This window comes from Panthera tigris, chromosome B4 (assembly GCF_018350195.1).
Source record: "Panthera tigris isolate Pti1 chromosome B4, P.tigris_Pti1_mat1.1, whole genome shotgun sequence".
Lineage (NCBI taxonomy): Eukaryota > Metazoa > Chordata > Mammalia > Carnivora > Felidae > Panthera > Panthera tigris.
Window position 1 is genome coordinate 820,686 of NC_056666.1, and position 14,857 is coordinate 835,542.

Consider the following 14,857-nt stretch of genomic DNA (forward strand, 5'->3'; position numbering starts at 1 on the left):
GGCACAGCCTCTGTGGTGTCTGTGTCTGGGCGTGGCTCAGCCAGGAGCTCTGACCCGGGGGCTGCTGGCCTCTCAGAGGCCTCCCCGCAGGCAGCGTGGAGGGCCCTTGGTGACCTCATCTTGGAAATGATATCCCCGCTCTCTGCTGCGTCTATTTCCTACTCGGGAAGAAGAGCCGCCAGGTCCAGCCCACACCAGGTGGGAGGCCACAGGGCCCCCCCAGGGGCTGCCAGCCACAGCCTGACTTACACCGACAGACCCGCCCTTCGCCTCTGGCCCCGTGCGCGCTTGTCAGGACGCCCAGGGGCCTCACTTCCCCATTCAGGAGAGGAGGAGGGAGGCCCGGTGAGTCGCCGGGGATGCAGCAGGGCTTGCCAAAACCTTCTGCTGCAGACGGGTGTGCAGAGCCTGGACAGGAGGATGGGCTGACCGGGCTCAGTGTAGCCAGGGTGTGGCTCACACCGGGCGTGGCGGGTGGTATGGACAGGAGTCCCTGTGAGTCAGGCAGGGGGCCCAGCTCCCTGTCATACCAGGAGCAAGGCTGCGGGCCCCGGCTATGGGGCAGCGGTGGGTCCCTGGCTGGGGTCTCGAGAGGGCTCACTTCCCTTCCGTGGGCTGTGGCCTGTCATACCTGTGCTGGGCCAGTCTCAGGGCTCTCGGGGGACGTGGAAACCACTCATGCCACTTAGGCGGAATCTGTAAGCTCGCAGGAGCATCTCATCAACGCAAGGGTAGGGGTACCGCCAGGTCTCACAAGGGGCTAGACCAAGACGGACCATCCGGAACCCGGGCCAGACCCTTGCCCGGCCTTTCCCAGGTCTCTCTGTTTCTTCTGTCTCCCTGCCTCTCTTTGTCCCTCTGCCTCAGGTGACACATAACCAGAGGTGGCCACTGGGGCACAGCCGGAGAGGTGGGAAGGACAGGGAATTCTCAGAGAAGAAGGGGTGTGTTTGGTGGGCTCTCAGCATTGGTCCCTGTGTGGATCTGGGGGATGACAGACCCTTGGGGACTGGCTGAGCCCGATGGCACATGGGGCAGAGAGGGTGGCCAGGCTCAGGGCTGGGTGGTCCTGGGGGGCTAGGTCAGCCCCTCGTGGTTCTGAGCTCCCAGAACCGAGGCAAGGGAGCCTTGCTCTCACCGCACACAGGGTCCTCCTAGGTCCTGGTCTTAGCATTTTCATGCATGATTTCCTTTCAAAACACCCAGCAGGTAGGTTTTACTTCCTCCATTTATCATGAGTTAACAGAGGCTCAGAGAGGTTAGGTGACATGCCCAAGGTCACACCGCTTTTAAATGACAAAGCAGAAGTGGAACTTGCATCACCGGGGCTCCCCAGGCGGGCGGGAGCGGGACAACACACCCGTGCCCCCAGAGCCGGCCACTGCCCTCGGGCTTCTCCCGAAGGAGGTGGGCTGGTGCTCAACCCTGGAGCTCCGCTGTCCCTGTGTCGGCGGAAAGGACTCGGCTCCGGTGGTCCACTCAGGGGTGCGCGGGGAGCCCCTGGGAGCCGGGCGGTCCTGGCCGGCAGCCGCCCCTCTGCGCCCCGGCGCCTCCGGTGCGTCTGCAGCAACATGGGGCATCCATCGGTAAGCTTTGATATCCATCATCTCTTGAAATGGCAATATTTTGGATGTGTTGAGTAAATAAGCTGTATTAAAATTAACTCAGCCTGCTTCTTTGGTTTACTTTTATAACGTGACTAGTAGTAAATTTAAAATTACTTGTGCGCCTCGCATTCCGTTTCCAGCGGCAGCGCTGCCTCCGCAGCCCGGGATCCTCCCGCAGGAGGGCGCTGCCGGCGGAGGACTCGCCTCCACGCCAGTGTGGACGCTTCCGCAGGAAGCGGTTGGGGGGTGGGGGGGACTGCCCCTCCCGCCCCTCCCCCCTCCCCTGCATAACTGCCCCCCACCCAGGGGGCAGCAGCCACGCCCGCCCCCCCCCCCCCCCACCCCGGGGCAGATCCAGGGCTCCGGAATCACGGAGTGTGTCCTCGACGCCGAGAGGCGCTTAGAGATGCGGGAGCCACGCGCGTCTGTGCAGGAACGCTGGCGGGCGAGGAGCACCTGCCGCCGCACCTCTGACCCCGGCCGGCAGAGCCCCGCCTGCAGGGGTGCGCGTCACCGGGACACGGCGCCTCCCAGGCCAGGGGCGGAGCGGAGCGGGGCGAAGGGGCCGAATCACCAGCGGCCCGCGTTGCCGGGCCGGGGCTCTCGGGCCGCGGTGGACGCCGCGCCGCCTGCAGGCGGGCGCATGCGCCGCTGCCTCGGGCCGCGCGTGGGCTCGCTCGCGCGTGCGCCGCTCCCTCCGGCCGCGCGTGGGCTCGCTCGCGCGCCTTCCTCCCGGCGCAGAGTTTCCGGCAGGACCGCAGGAAGCGCGCATGTGCGGCCTCGCTCTGCCCGCAAGCTCTGCACGGGGCAAACTGTGTTCCTCTCCACTTCGGGACTGCAGGGGCTGGTTCGGTTCACGGAACTCGGAGGTTTTCCCCGCCCAGAGCTGATGCGCACAGTTGAACAAGAGCAACTCACGGAAGAGGTTGTTTTTATAATTCGTTGCTGATCCCTTTTCTCCTCATTCTGTGGGATTTACCCAGCTGCTAGCTCCACTGAGCACCCGGCGATAGCTGCCAAACGTCATCTACAGCCGGGTAAGTGGGGACGAGGCGCTGTGGGCGCGGGAAAGCCGGTGGCTGGGGGGGTGGGGTGGGGGGCGTGGCCTCCAGAACCGCACCTGACGGCGGGAGTGCACGGAGCCGACGGGCAGCTGCGGGGGGCCGCGCACACTCCCGGGGCAGCCTGCTTGCCGCCGGCTTCTGCGGTCTTGCGGGGCCACAAACCCGGAGCTACAAACGCACTGGCCGCATTCCTGCGCGGTCAGACCTGGCCAGTCTGGACACCGGGAGCCCGGTGTCCGGAAGGCTCCCAGGAGCCAAGCCGTCACCAGCCTTGCAGTCCTGCCCCCGCCCCCACCCCACCACAATGGACGTCTGTGCTGTCCTTCCCGGCCCTCCCCTCCCTCCTTCCTGCCAGGAGCATCACCTCGAAGGGGGCAGGAGGGCTCCAGGTCAGAGACACCTCGGGGAGACCGCCTCTGTGTGCTGTCAGGACCGACTGGCTGTGCTGTGTAACACACACGCCCAAACCCGGAGGCTCACACAAGTCGCCTGCGGTGGCCTCCGACCCCCACGGGCCTCATACCTGGCGCCTGGTCTCAGGCAGGCCGCGGGTCCAGTCGGGAAGAGAGAACGCGGAGGATCAGGAACCGGCTTTTCAGTGTTCGCCCTTGGGTGACACATGGCCCTTCAGATGAAGGTCGCGGTGAGGCGCGTGCCTGCTTCCTTTCAAGGGGGCGGGGGAGCAGACGCTGTGTCACAACTGAAGCAGAAAGGTGCGGGGCCCGGGCTGGGGGCTTCGGCCACGGAGGAGCACGCTCTGACCCTAGAAGGCACGGCGCGGGCGGCAGCTTGCAGTGGTTAAGGAGCCGCGGCGGTATTTGGGGCGGACGCTCATACTGCCCCACAGACGAGGACCCTGAAGCAGGGCGAGACCCCTCGGCCTCGACCAGATGCGATGCCTGGGCTTCCCTTGTGACGGAGACGGTGGAGGAGCTGGGGATGTGGGCGGGTGGGGAGAGCTGGGCTCTGGGCCTGGTGACATCTGGTCAGTGAGGTTGGCTGGAGGCAGCAAGGACACACAAAGGAGGGCAGGAGGGTGAGAGCCAGCAGAGGAGTAACTCCGTTCGTGCGACTGGATAACATTTCTCAGATTCTTCCTTTTTAAAAGTGAAGCGGAATGCAATTGATTTTATTTTTATAGGCAAGAAATGTGCACGGCTCCGAGGACCCCAGAGTACCACCTGGTGCTCAGCGAGACGCACAGGTCAGGGTCCATCCCTGATCCTAACCACAGACTCAGCTTTTGCCAAGTCCTCCTGGTCCTGCGGGTGTTGGTCCCATCAGGAATGAGTTTGGACAGCAAGGAAGAGGCCGGCCTTTTTTTCCGTGAGCTCGGTGACTCTTGTCCCGTGCAGGATCTGTTCACACCACACTCGTCCCTCTGGCCCATCACCTGCACCCAGCCTGGGCTGATCCAGGCTCAGCTTCCGTGTCTCTGGAGCCTGGCCCAGGATGAGGGAGCCAAGGTGTGGTTCCCCAGGTCCCCCGTGCCAGGGACACAGGGCTACGCTCCCCTGGGGGGTCTGGCCCCAGATCAGGAGGACGGGGGGGTGGTTCCCCATGCCCCCCACACCCCAAGAAAGGACACAGGGCTCCACTCCCTGGAGACTGGCCCAGGACCTGGAGGAGGGGGGTGTTCCCCATGCTGACCCACTGGAAGGTGACCCCGCGTGTGTGCTCCAAAGGGCCCTGCCATCTGCAGTGGAGATGGGTGTGCACAGACCCGTACCGACACTTCCCGTTGGCCCTGCTCTGTCATGCTCTGTTGGGACCTCGTGTCCTCCTGCGGACCCAGCGGACCTGTCCCGAGTGCGGGTGTGCTCCCGCCCTTCCCCATGCTTCGCAGACCCCCACTCTCCACCCGCGGCTCACAGCTCCCCTGGTGGCCCCCATGCCCTCTCTGCACCAAATCCAGCCCCCCACACACTGCCTTCCTGACTTCCTCCCTTTTCCCAGCCTCTTTCACCATCCGTCCATCCAAGTGGCAGTGGCCTCCTAAGTGTAAGCCAGTGACATCCAGCTGCATCTGGAAACTCAGCCCCCGGACAAAGTCCAGATCCCCTCAGAGGACCCAGCAGAGGACCCGCCAGCCGGCAGGGCTCCCCGTTTCTCCTGGACACTCTTCCCTCCGCCGCCGACCCTGCCTCCCTACGTCTCCCTCCACCCAGTCAGCGCCTTCCTATTTCTACCGCGGTTGAGTGAATACGGTCCCCACAGCCACATCTAGAGATGATGCAGCAGGGAGCGTCTGTGGAGGTAACTGGGGCTAAGGGAGCCAATGGGGGGACCCGCGTCCTCGTGAGAAGACAGACACACAGAGCTCCCCCCCACCCCCACCCCCGGGCACAGGGGAGGCGGGGAGAAGGCACTGTCCCAGGTGACAGCGCTCACTTCCGGGACCTGGCCCTGCCCCTCGCCTCAGGTCCCACCTCCGGTCCTGAGAAGTGTGTGGGCTCTGCTGGCTGCCCTCCCGTGCGAGCACCGAGCACCGTGCGGGTACCTGTGGGGCTGGGAGCTTCAGGGAAACCACACCTCTGCGTGTGTTCTAGGGGGGCCGGGGAAGTGACAGCTGGAGAGAAGCCCCCCACCCAGGGTGTGGCCTGGGGGGGGGGGGATCGAGGAGGGAAGCCAGAGATGAAGCTGGATGTTGTGTAGAACGAGAGAGGGGAGACACAAAGTGGAGGAATTGTTGAGGGAGAAGGACTTGGAGATTTGGAACATTTGAGAAACTGTGTCCCGGAGGGAACACTGAGCAGGTGGCTGGGCGTCCACGGAGCCAGGGGCAGGCAGGGCTGTGCTGGCAGCCGCGGGTTCACTAAAGGGACACGCAGGTGACACAAAGGGAGGCTACCAGGTCCCCAGACTCTCCGGGTCGGTCGATGGGTACCCTGCGGCCACCATGCCTCACCCTTCAAGCAGAGACTGACCCTGATCTGTGGGTCCTCTGGCGTGGCCACCCCCACTCTTCCTGGACCACGGACACTCCCACATGTGGCTCCATCTACCTCCTCGAGCTGCAGGCCCAGAACAGCACCCACGGCCTCTGGGGGCCCACTGGGCCGAGGGTTGGGGACCCCAGAGACCGAGCCCCGGGGCCTGCGCAGGAAGACACCAAGGAGGCCCTGTGGGGGCAGGGGCCATCTGTGGCTGAGCCCGCCCTCACCGGTTACAGGGAAAGAGGACCGGAGAAATTGAAACAAAAACGTGCCACCAACCCATGGGAGAGGGGAAGGAAAATAAAAAAAAAGAGGTTAGAGTGGAAGAGAGCCAAAGCATAAGAGACTCTTAAAAACTGAGAACAAACTGAGGGTTGATGGGGGGTGGGAGGGAGGGGAGGGTGGCTGATGGGTATTGAGGAGGGCACCTTTTGGGATGAGCACTGGGTGTTGTATGGAAACCAATTTGACAATAAACTTCATATATTGAAAAAAACAAAAAACAAAACGTGCCACCAGCATTTCGGGCAGGCTGTGTTTGGTGAGCACAGGCTGGCCAGCCCTCCTCGGTGTCCAGGCCACTGCTGCCCATAGCTGCCCGGCCAGGATCCACATTACCCGGAAGCTGATTTCCAAACTAGCAGAGCGGCCTGAGCAGGCCATGGCCCCGGGCACGAAGGCCCTGAGGGACTGATGGGGCCCAGGGGCCCAGGGGCCCACAAGGATAAAGCTGAGACATGATTCTGTTCCCAGGACGTTGGAGGCAGTGCTACAAAACCTGCAGCCTTCAAGTCTTTCCACCGCCCTCTGGCGCCCTCTGGTGACAGAGTGCAGACGCCCACTTGAGGCCAAACCCCTCTCCTGTTTTGGAGTGAAGACTGACCTGGCCCAGCAGGAGCTGACGTCCTGAGAGGAGGGGCGGGGAGGGGGCACTGTCACTCGGGCCGGGACCGGACCAGGGCAGTCGCTGAGTACATGTGCTGGGGGCCAAGTGGAGCTGAGCCCCTGTGGGGGAAGCGACCCTGGCTGGCCCTACTGGGTGGGGCTTCCCCTCCATTGGATGCTCCCCTTTCCTTTGCTGACGCTCAAACATGGCTGCCTGCCCCCCACCCCTCAGCAGCCCGCTCGGTCCCCCAGAAGAGACTGCGTCCACCTCTGCACCTCCTTCCAGCCTCAGCGATACAACAGCCAGAGGGACTGACTCAGAAGTCCATGGAGCAGTCCAGGCCACGGGCTTCAGAGAATCCAGATAAGCTTAGAACCTGTCAGCACACTTGAAAATCACTTAGAAGACTGACGCATGAGGAAACAGACGCTCTGAATACCAGTTACTAGTAAGGAGATTGGCTCAGGGACCAAAAACCTCCAGCAGACAAAAGTCCAGAACCAGATGGCCTCACCGGGGAATTCCACCGAACATCAAAGGAGGGATTAACACCAATCTTTCTCAAAATCTTCCAAAAAATAGAAGAAGGGGTGGGGGGGAACACTTAAAAATCCATTCTGAGTCCAGCATTACCCTCATACCAAAGCCAGACAAGGACGCGAGAAGAAAAGAATCCCACAGGCCAGGGTTTCTGAACATAGATTTAAAAAAATCCTCAAATGGTCAGCAAACAAAATTGAGCAACACTTTCAAAGGATCACACACCATGATCAAGTGGGATTATCCCTGGAATGCATGGATAGTTCAACATCTGCAAATCAACATGATACATTAACTAAATGAAAGTTAAAAATCACATCATCATCTCAATACATGTTGCAGAAAAAGCATTTGATGAAACTCAACATCCGTGCATGATAAAAATTTTCAACAAAGTGAGAATAGAGGGGACACACAGCATAATAAAGGCCATGTATGAGAAAGCCACAGCTAATGTCACACTCAGCTGTGAAAAGCTGAGAGCTCTTCCTCGAAGATCAGGAATAAGACCGGGATATCTGGTCTCAACACTCCTGTCCAATGCACTACTGGAAGTCCTAGCCACAGTAATCAGGCCGTATGAAACACACAAGGCATCAAAATTGGAAAGGAAGAAGTAAAACTGTCACTGTTTGCAAATGACATGATACTTATATAGGATACCCTGAAGACGCCCACCCCAAAACCGTTAGACCTAATCAACAAATTCAGTGGTGTTGCAGGTTACAAAATCAATACACACAAATCTGTTGTTTCCATATACTGATATGATAAACAACCGGAAGAAAAATTAACTGTCATTTACAATTGCATGAAAAACAATAAGATACTCAGGAATAAATTTAACCAAGGAGGTGAGATATCTGTACGTGAAAAGCGATAAGACATTGATAAAAAAAAATTGAAGACACAAATGAAAAGCTATACCACCTTTATGCATTGAAAGAATTAATATTGTTAAAATGTCCATATTATCTAAAGCAGTCTACAGATTTGATGCAATCCCTATCAAAATTCAAAGGGCGTTCTTCACAGAAATAAAACAGACCGTCCTAAAATTTGTATGGAACCACTTAAGGCCCTAAATAGCCAAAGTAATCTTGAGGAAGAAGAAGCAAGCTGGAGGCATCACATTCCCCAATTTCAATCTGTATTACAAAGCTACAGTAATGAAAATAGTATGGTACTGGCATAAAAGTAGACACATAGATCAATGGAATAGAATAGAGACCCCAGAAATAAACTCACACATATACAGTGAATTCACGACAAAGGAGGCAAGAACACACGATGGGGGAAAGGTCAGTCTCTTCAGTAAATGGTGCTGGGAAATTGGACAACTGCATGGAAAAGAATGAACCTAAGACCCCTATCTTCCCCCATACACAAAAATTCACTTGAAATCGATCAAAGACTTGAAAGTAATACCTGAAACCATAAAACTCCTAAAAGAAAACATAGGTGGTAAGCTCCTTGACATTGTTATCTTGGATTTTCTGGATTTGACACTAACAGCAAAAACGACAACAAAATAAACAAGGGGACCACGTCAAACTAAAAAGCTTCCGCCGAGCAGAGGAAACCATCAACCATCAACCTACAAAATGGGGGGAAAAAATACTTGTAAATCATGTGTCCAATAAGGGGCTGACATCCAAAATGTGTAAAGAACTTCTAAAACCTAATAGCGAGGAAACAAAAATTCGATTAAAACATGGACAGAGGAACTAAACACATTTTCTAAAGAAGACATCCAGATGCCAACAAGCACATGAAAAGATGCTCAACATCACTGATCATGAGGGACGTATAAATCAAAACCACAAGGAGGTACCACTTCACACCTGTCAGAATGGCTAAACTCAACAGCACAAGAAACAACAGGTGTTGGTGAGGATGTGGAGAAAGGAGAACCCTCTTGCCCTGCTGGTGGGAATGCAAACTGGTGCAGCCACTCTGGGAAACAGCGTGGAGGTTCCTCAGAATATTAAAAATAGAACTACCCTACAACCCAGCAATTGCACTACGGGGTATTTATTTGAAGAAAACAGTAACAGTAACTCAAAAAGATGCCTGACTCCTCTGTTCACTGCACTATTATTTACAGTAGCCAAGATATGGAAGCAGCCCAAGTGCCCGCTGACAGAAGAATGGATAGAGAAGATGCAGTGTGTATATACACATACAAACCTAAAAAGAATGACATCTTGCCATTTGCAACGACATGGAGGGGACCTTGAAGGTATTACGCTAAGCGAAATAAGTCAGACAAAGACAAATACTGCATGATCTCACTTATCTGTGGAATCTAAAAAAATAAAGTAAAATAAACTCATAGATACTGAGAACAGATTGGTGGTTACAAGAGACGGGGGTGGGGAGTAGGCAAAATGGGTGAAGACCATCAGATGGTACAAAACTTCCAGTTATGAGAGAAATAAGTCCTAGGGACGCCATGGTGACTGCAGGTGATAACACCGTATTGTATATTTGAAAGCTGCTAAGAGAATAGACCTTAAATGTCATCACAAAAACAAATGGTCACCGTGTGCCCAGTGAAGGATGGTAAATAAACTTAGCGGTGGTTATTTCACATATTTCAAATCATTATGTTGTACACTAACTGATACAACGTTTTAGGTCAGTTACTTCGCAGAATGATTTAGCTCCACCTTAAGAAATGTTAGGGCGGGGCGCCTGGGGGGCTCAGTTGTTTAAGCTACCGACTTCAGCTCAGGTCATGATCTCACAGTTCTTGAGTTTGAGCCCCGCGTCGGGCTCCGTGCTGACAGCTCAGAGCCTGGAGCCGGCTTCAGATTCTGTGTCTCCCTCTCTCTCTGCCTCTCCCCCACTTGCACTCTGTCTCTCTCTCAAAAGTAAATAAACATTAAAAAAAATTTTTTTAAGAAATATAAGGGCTCCAGGAAACTAACGGCATCGCAGACGTGAGTTAGTAGGGGGCGGCTGCAGCCAGGGTGCAGGCTCCTTCTTACCGTGAGCACCACCGGCTCTCGCTGCAACACAGAGCTCGCCCCCGTGCCTCACACGGCAATCTCAAATATGATGCCCGCTCCCCTCACTTTCCTCAACTTTCTCTTCTCCGGGCTGACTCACTGGGCCCCTCCCTTCTGGGGAGACCAGGATTTGGGGGCCTGGGCTGCCCTGAGGCCAGCCCACCGTGGAGAGTGCTCCACAGCCATCCTGTGCCCATTCGGGGTGCATGGTCAGAAGCCCTCGAAAGTAACATTTGCCCCAAGATGGCTCCTTCCTCACCGGCAACGGCGTCTGCATCATCTGGCACCAGACACGGCTCTCGTGGGCCCTGGGAGCCAGGATCCCTGGGGGTCTCAGAAGATGTGCACTTCTCAGCGAGGCTCGGAATCGCTGCCAAGAGGGATTAGCCCTTGGATCCATCGGCGAAGAGCGTTTGTCCTGTTGACCTTCAGTGTGATTGCTGGAGGCACAGGTCACTGGGCCCACCCCCAGGCCCTACCCAGCTGGCCTTGGAAAGCCTGAGAACCTGCATTTTGACAAGTTCCTGGGGACCCTGCTCTGAGGAGGACTGGACGCGGACTCGTGAGGGTCTCACGGTGGGATAAGGGTGTGGCCAGGACTGAGCTCAGCAGGTCAGGAGAGCAGCCAGAGAGGAGGTCCCGGAGGCCCCACCTGGACGGATTCAGGAGGCTCCCTCGTGCAGCCCGGCTCCAAAGTAACCCCAGCTGATTCCTGTCAACCTTGCTGCGCTCAGACTCAGAATTAGATGATCGTGTGTATCGCTGTGTACGTGCACGTGTGCGCAGGCAGGTTCGCTGGGTCACACCTCCTGTGGACGATACCGTGCTGAACAACGTGCCTAAACCTCCACGTTTCCTGCAGCTTTGTTTCCCCGAGTTCCTGATTCCGCTGAGGCTGACATTGGACGGTCCCGGCCAGAACCCCAGGACGCCGCCCTCACTGCACGACCCTATTCAGAAAGCGGGAACACGTGTGGTCCTCGGGCAGGCGGGGCCCCAGACTGGCAGGTTGGGGCATGCCCACCCACTGCCTGACGTGTAGAAAAAACAGAAATGTGTTCTAGATACTTAACAATTAATTTAAAAGTTTAAACTTTCGGGGAGCCTGGGTGGCTCAGTCGGTTGGGCGACCGACTTCAGCTCAGGTCACGATCTCATGGTCTGTGGGTTCGAGCCCCACATCGGGCTCTGTGCTGACAGCTGGAACCCAGGAGCCTGCTTCAGATTCTGTGTCTCCCTTTCCCTCTTCTTCTCCCCACTGTGTTCTATCAAAAATAAACATTAAAAAAAAACCCAAAAGTTTAAACTTCCGTGTTTATAGCTGCAGAGAGCTGCCCAGGGCCCAGGCTCCAGGTTGCTCTGGCGGGCGAATGGGGGCCGCTGTATGATGACAGCCCATGCCACGTCTCAGGACTCACGGGGTGGACATGATACGTGTATTTCACTCCAGGGCTCCCACGTGGCCCCACTGTCTGTGGTTCTCCCTGAAAGTGAATGAGCCTGAGGCGGGGGGAGCCGTGCAACCCAGGGTTTCTGGGCTTTAAACTGTGTGTTTGAATATTTTTAATCTTTTGTTTTTGTTTTTGTTTTAGAGAGAGAGTTGTGGGGGGGAGGGGCAGAGGGAGAGAGAATCAAAAACAGTAGGTAGGCACTGGGGGGGGGGGGGTGGGACAGCGGGGGAGGGGGAGGACCCTCGAGGCCCTGAGGATGCAGGTCTGCACTGATCGCCGTGCTGCCGTCCTGGAGGCTGGCTGGCCTCCATCTGCCTGTGAACAAGCCAAGTCTACACGGGGACAAGGACAGGCAGGAGTGTGGACCCTTGGAAATGAAGGCCACAGGGAGCCCAGGGGTCGAGCCAGTAGGGGCGTCAAAGCAAACCCTCCTGCTGGCATAACGGGCTCTCTCTGGTTCAGTTCCACAGAGTGAGCGAGTCAGCTTAGACGTCTCCAAATACAGAGGTGGGGACAGCGATGCCAGGACCCCTACCTCGGTGTGCCCGCAAGCTGTGGGCCTGGAGCTCTGAGAAGAAGCCCCGGCACCTCGCAGGGAAGAAGGCGGACCTGAGCGGGCGGCCTGAACTAAAATGCATCCAAGTTAGTTGCACCTGTTTCCTTTCATGCTTTTACCTGGCTACCAGGACGCTCACAATGGCACGCGGGCTCACGCTGCATTTCCGCTGGACAGCACCCAGCTGGGCCCACAGGGGCGTTGGTGGGCTTGCTGAAAAAGGGCCAAGGATGAGGAGAGAAGCCCCGGACCCCTCGGTCCCCGCCGCACACAGGCCGGCACTGAGGCGGAGGACAGGCCTCCCCTGGGACGCCGCTGCAGCCCCGGCTCGTGTGTCCCATCGGGAGAATCAGGATGGACAGCCCTGTGGCCGCGGGCCTCCAGCCCAGCCTGTCGGGGCTCGTGGTCGGGTGTGTGTCCCCCCTGCCAGACCGCAGGACGGACAGCCAGGGAACCCAAGACCGCCGCCCACAGACAGTGGAGAAGGGATCCAAGGGGGAGGGGGCAGGGGAAGGGCCGGCCCACCACAGCCCACCAACCCCTTCGCCCTCGCGATGCTTCTCACGCTGTCAGCCTGGCGGCCTCCTGGAGGAAGCGGGGCCACCCTGTACCCTGAGACCCCACCAGCGCTGCGGCCTGGACCCTCCTAGACCGGCTGTCGCCACACAGGGGCTCCAGGACGGCTCGCTCACCTCCCGCAGGCCTGTAGCGCCCCCCCCCGTCCGCACCCTGTGCGCTGGGCTCCCCCACCCCCCGCAGCCCCGGCGCTCAAGCCGCGGTTCTCCCAGCCTCTGCCCCGCCAGCCCCGCTCCACTTCTCGCGAGGCGGCAAAGCGCGGCTCCTGAAAACGTGAACTGCCTCGCTCAGCGTGTTTGCGGGACGTACCGCCCAGCACGCTCTGCACAGTCCCGGCGCCGGGCAGACAGCGTTAGGCAAGGGGGAACCCCGAGCCGCCCCAGCGCCGCGCCCTCGAGGCCAGGCCATCGACGGCGGGCCTGTCGGGCGGCGACCGGGGCCTCAAGGGCAGCAACGCCGCCCGGGGCTGGAGCCACACGCGACTCCCAGCGACGCGGAGCAGAAGCCGGCAGGTAGGCCTCGCGCGTGAATCCGGGGGAGGTGGGCCCCGGGGCCGGAGAGGGGACCCTGGTGACGCCTGGGGGCGATGAGCCTCCCCGACGTGGGCCGGCCGCGGGCCGAGGAGTGGACCGAGGGCCAGGGCAGCCGCGGAAGCACCTCGAGGGCGTGAGCCGGCCGGTGGCGCCGCGTGGGGTTCACAGCCACGGCGGTGGCCGGGCGGGGCTTCGGGGACAGGGATGGGGCGTGTGGAACGTGAGGTGTGAGGGGTCCGGACACGTGTCCCCAGGGTCCCAGCGGCCGTCTCCCTAGGAGCGTCCCCGTGCGTCCAGGGCCACCCCGCAGGCCCTCTCCAGAGCCTGGGGGGAGGCCCGCTGGTGTGACAGTCGCTGCTCCAGAACGGAGGCGGCCGCCAACTCTGGCCGGCGAGGTGAGAACTACCCAAGCGGCTCTGACATTGTGCTAGCACCCGGCCGTAACGTGGGTGCCCACGGTCCTCTGCCCCGCATGAGGAGGTGGGCCCTGATGGGGGGCGTGGACCCCTCGGGGGCACCCTGGGGACACCTTGAGCTCGGCACCGCCCGCTCAGCCCCAGGGACTATGTGTGTCTCCAGCACGTGGAGCTCCGACAGTGACAGTGCGGTCCGGCGGGCCTGCCAGGGCGGGGGGGCGGGTGGGAAGCCTCGGAAGGGACGGTGGAGGCTCCCGGAGCGCAGAGGTCACCGTGACCTGCCAACACTGAGACCCGATCTGCCCAGCGGCCCCTCCACCCGCACTCATGACCCCTGCGCTCCGTAAAAGCCACCAAACGCCCCCCCCGCCCCCCGCTTTGGTCTGGGCAGCTTTGGGTGGAACCCGCACACGCTGCCCACAGAGGCTGCCGGGACAGCACACGGAACAGCCAGACCCTGCTCCCAGGACAGGTGGGGACACCGGGATGCGGTTCTCCAGGTACAGGAGCCTGGTGGCCAGGACCCTATGGACAGACCGGCCGCCTCACATCTGGGTGGTTTCAGGTCACCCACAAGTCTCTCTTAAGACACCTGGGTAGTCACATGTCTACACTGCCCCCCCTGTACACACCGTCCACCCTCAGACACCCAGCTGGTCACTCGTCTACACCATCCATCCTCAGACACCCGACTGGCCACTCGTCTACACCGTCCACCCTCAGACACCCAGCTGGTCACTCGTCTACACCGTCCACCCTCAGACACCCAGCTGGTCACTCGTCTACACCGTTCACCCTTAGACACCCAGCTGGTCACCTGTCGACACCGTCCACCCTCAGACACCCAGCTGGTCACTCGTCTACACCGTCCACCCTTAGACACCCAGCTGGTCACTCGTCTACACCGTCCACCCTCAGACACTTGGATGGTTACTCGTCCACACCATCCACTCCCTCAGACGCCCGGACAGTCACTCGTCTACACAGTCCACCCTCAGGCACCCTTGTGGTCACTCATCCACACTGTCCTCCCTCTGTCAGCTGATGGTCATCGTCCACACTGTCCACCCTCAGTCAGCTGGATGGTCACTCGTTGACTGTCCACGAAACCAGGTCCATGCAATCTCCGGGCTGTCTTGTGTTCTCCCGACCCTGCCCCTGTCTCGGACCCGTCCCCCCGACAGTTCCCAAGGGCAGCTGGCTCCGCCTCCCGTCTTCTCCCAAAACCATCCACCTGCACCCAGCACACGGGCCCCCTGAACTGAACACGGTGGCCGC

At 58.9% G+C, this 14,857-nt stretch overlaps 1 long non-coding RNA gene across 1 annotated transcript; it reads left to right on the forward strand.

The window, feature by feature from the left end:
• Positions 1 to 2,317: 2,317 nt before the first annotated feature.
• Positions 2,318 to 12,532, forward strand: LOC122240190. Its single transcript, XR_006219551.1, has 4 exons — positions 2,318 to 2,644; positions 3,813 to 4,137; positions 4,628 to 4,927; positions 11,961 to 12,532. It is a non-coding gene; the product is annotated as an uncharacterized LOC122240190 (long non-coding RNA).
• The last annotated feature ends 2,325 nt before the right edge of the window (positions 12,533 to 14,857 follow it).